Below are 4158 nucleotides of genomic sequence, written 5' to 3' on the forward strand. Positions count from 1 at the left end.
CTCTCAGGTGAGACTAATGGGCAATTTCTCCCCACACTGGGCATTAGATCCTCCCAGCAGTGCAGAGACCATAGATGGGGTTCCACACTCTAATATTTAATCAAATATATAATGTAGGACCTAATTGACTTATGGGGCTGAAGTGATAGCACAGTGGAGAGAGCATTTGCCTTGCATGCAGCCAACCCAGGTTTGATACCTAGCATCCTATATGGTTGCCTGAGCCTGCCAGAAATAATTTCTGAGCACAATGCCAGGAGTAACCTCTGAGCACCTCCAGGTGTAGCCCAAACACCGAAGAATAAAGAATCAAAGCATTAGTTGAATGAAACTTGCTTGATGCTGCAGCATAGACACAGTAAATACATGTTGTTTCCACCTACTGAATTAGCTTACATAAAAGGAAGGATTGGCTGGGAGGAATGTGGTGAGGGACTTGGCAAAATCCACATTAGCTTGGGTGACATTAGGGTCACCCAAGCCCACCAGGAGGGATTCCTGAGCACAGAGTCAGGAGTGCAGGGCTGCACCCTGTGATATCCTGTCCCTGGGTAAGGGGCGAGGAGTATGGACTCTGTGAGAGACAGGGTGAGTGAGGGACAGGAGTATTCAGCTCCCAGGGAGTACTGGAGGCCTAGGTGTTTCAGGAAGGAATTCTAGGAGGGGCTGGGGTGGTGATGGAGAGTGTGGGAAGGTGAAGGGGGGAGGGTGTAGCTTCCTGCAGGGACAACAAATTTAGCTACTTTATTTTTTTTTTTTTTTTTTTTTTTGTTTTTTTGGTTTTTGGGTCACACCCGGCGGTGCTCAGGGTTTACTCCTGGCTGTCTGCTCAGAAATAGCTCCTGGCAGGCACGGGGGACCATATGGGACACCGGGATTTGAACCAACCACCTTAGGTCCTGGATCGGCTGCTTGCAAGGCAAACACCGCTGTGCTATCTCTCTGGGCCCTCAGCTACTTATTTAAAGCCCTTTTGTTTGTTGTGTTTTTTTGGTTTTTTTTTTGTGGGTTTTTTTTTTTTTTTGGTTTTTGGTTTTTGGGTCACACCTGGCAGCGCTCAGGGGTTACTCCTGGCTCTATGCTCAGAAATCACTTCTGTCTTACTTACCTGGCAGGGGCGATACCATGATCACAAAGGTAGTTTCCCCAGGGCAAGGCTCACCCATTGCACTCCGTGTGTGCTGATCCCTGCGATTTCCCCAAATGTGGGAAACTCGACTGTGTAATTTGTGGTAGTGGGGGACTGCATGCGCTCTCTCCCATACTGTGCTCCTTTAACTCTAATCCTTAAAAAGAACTCACTTAAAATTTGAGGTTAACTTAAGCTAATATGCATGTATATGGAAATGTAAGAAAATACTATGCCTGTAATGTTTAAGGAGTTACGTAAGTTTTATGGCTTTAGATTGCCTTGTGTACTGTTAAGAAATATTATAATGTATTACAATCTGGGGACTTGAGGGACAAAGTAATTGTACATGGATTCTGTGTTATTTATCTTAATGTTCTTTGGCTGAAATTTCAAAGTTAATATATCAGCAAGGGGACTTCTGAGAATTATGTTATGGGTGATTGTCCTTCCACTGTAACTTTACCTTGTCCTCTTACTTTGCACCCTTGTTCTCATAATTAAAAATAAAAATTTAAAAAAAAAAAAAAAAAAAAAGAAGAAGAAAAAAAGAAATCACTCCTGTCAGCCTCAGGGGACCATATGGGATGCCAGGATTCGAACCATCATCCTTCTGCATGCAAGGCAAACACCCTACCTCCATGCTACCTCTCCTGCCCCCTCATTCTCTTCTCCTGGCTCAATGGTCTTGGAGTTCCAGGGTTGAGCTCCTGCTAATATGGACCCTGATGTGGGTGAGGAAGGAGCCCTTGATCTTGGGATTTCTGCCATGAAGCCTCAATCCTGCCTCACCAGAGGAAAAACTCTTTTATTTATTTTTAGAACCAAAAGGGGTTCCTCCTAACTGTGCACTAAGGAATCACACCTGCAGAGCTCAGGTATTGTGTCAGGGATTCAATTTGGGGCAGTGAAGTGCAAGGCAAGTGCCCTTTCCTGTATCCAGTTGCTCCAGGATAGTGGAGCAAATTTTTTAAACAGGAGGCCAGTTCACTGTCCCTCAGACTGTTGAAGGACCGGACTATAGTGAAAATAAAAACTATGAACAAATTCCTATGCACACTGCATATATCTTATTTTGAAGTGAAGAAACAAAATGGAAACAAATACAATATGTGGCCCGCGGGCCGTAGTTTGAAGACCCCTGCTCCAGGACAAAGTTCTTATTTTGAATTTTGCAGCTGATCCCAATTGCCTGGCCAATGCCTCTACCCATGTCTCTTGTTTTCATTCAGGACCCACCATGTGATTCGGACTCTTTACCTGGGTCTGTATCTCTGACTCTGGATGAAGAATTTTCCGCTTTACTGTTAAAAACCACAATGTGGGGCTGGAGCAATAGCACAGTGGTAGGGTGTTTGCCTTGCACGTGGTTGATCCAGGTCGGACCTTGGTTTGATTCCCGGCGTCCCATATAGTCCCCTTAGCCAGGAGCAATTTCTGAGCACTGAGCCAGGAGTAACCCCTGAGCATCACTGGATGTGGCCAAAAACAACGGCAACAACAACAACAACAAAAACCACCCCAAAAACCCACAATGTGTCCTTTCCTGCTAGTGCATTTCCATGTGGGTTTTGTTTGGGTTTTATTTAGGTGTCATTTGGGGGAGGCGGGGAGGTTGGGCTACACCCAGTGGCGCTCGAGTTACTCCTGGCTCAGTGCTCAGAAACTGCTCCTGGCAGGCTCCGGGACTATATAAGATGCTGTGGATTGACAGGGTCAGTGGTGAACAAAGTCAGTGGCAGTACAGAAACGTGCAAAGCAAATGCCATAACTGCTGTGCTATCTCTTTAGCCCTACTTTGTGTTTCTTTGTGCTGTGTTATCTTTGATTGTTTGGTTTTATACTGAATTTTGTCTCTGTTATGAAAGTTGTGGTATCTTGTGTTAATTACATTAAAACTCATGCACTAAACCACAGACAATTTCAGGAATTTCTATCTGAGGTAAATGTTGCCCATGAAGATGTTCTGTACCACACAGAAGTCCATTGGCTGAGTAGAGGGAGAGTTTTGAAACATTTCTATGACTTACTTCCGCAGATTACAGCTTTTCTACTTTCTTTTTTTTTGTTTGTTTGTTTTTTTTTGTTTGTTTGTTTTTGGGCCACACCCGGTAATGCTCAGGGGTTACTCCTGGCTATGCGCTCAGAAGTTGCTCCTGGCTTGGGGGACCATATGGGACACCGGGGGATCGAACCTCGGTCCGTCCAAGGCTAGTGCAGGCAAGGCAGGCACCTTACCTTTAGCGCCACCACCCGGCCCCAGCTTTTCTACTTTCAAAAAAACCAAGAAGTACCAGAGCTCAATGATGCAGAATGGAAATGGCACTTTGCCTTTCTGACAGATATAACAGAGCTACTCAACAGTTTCAATCTGCAACTTCAAGGCAAGGGGAAGCTCATCTGTGATATGGCATCACATGTGAAAGCATTTGAAGTAAAATTAGGCCTTCTCATCAAACAAGTACAGGAGGAAAACTTCAGTCATCTCCCAACAACTCAAAACCTGTCAGCGGACAAACCATTGGTTGCATTCCCAAAGGAAACATGTCTGGCTTCACTAGAATGGTTGCAAAAGGAGTTTCAATTTAGATTCAAAGAGCTTCATCTCCATGAACAGGACATACAGCTTTTTCGTAACCCATTTTCTGTTGAGATTGAAAATGTCCTTACAATTTACCAAATGGAACTGGCTGAACTGCAGAATTGTGACTCTCTGAAAGACGCATTTAAGCCAAGTAATCTTTTGAATTTATATGCATCTCTCCCCTCTGAGACATATCCAAATATCAGGAACCATGCACTCAAAATGGTAACCATCTTTGGTAGCACTTATGCCTGTGAACAGGCTTTTTTAAGAATGAAACATCTGAAATCTCCAACCAGATCAAGATTAACTGTTGCGGGCCCGGAGAGATAGCACAGCGGTGTTTGCCTTGCAGGCAGCCGATCCAGGACCAAAGGTGGTTGGTTCAAATCCCGGTGTCCCATATGGTCCCCCGTGCCTGCCAGGAGCTATTTCTGAGCAGACA

At 44.8% G+C, this 4158-nt stretch overlaps 1 non-coding gene across 1 annotated transcript; it reads left to right on the forward strand.

Moving 5' to 3' along the window:
* Positions 1-1100: 1100 nt before the first annotated feature.
* Positions 1101-1262, forward strand: LOC126031909 (U1 spliceosomal RNA). Its single transcript, XR_007503716.1, has one exon. It is a non-coding gene; the product is annotated as a U1 spliceosomal RNA (small nuclear RNA).
* Positions 1263-4158: the final 2896 nt, after the last annotated feature.

Source organism: Suncus etruscus, chromosome 15, assembly GCF_024139225.1.
Source record: "Suncus etruscus isolate mSunEtr1 chromosome 15, mSunEtr1.pri.cur, whole genome shotgun sequence".
Taxonomy (NCBI): domain Eukaryota; kingdom Metazoa; phylum Chordata; class Mammalia; order Eulipotyphla; family Soricidae; genus Suncus; species Suncus etruscus.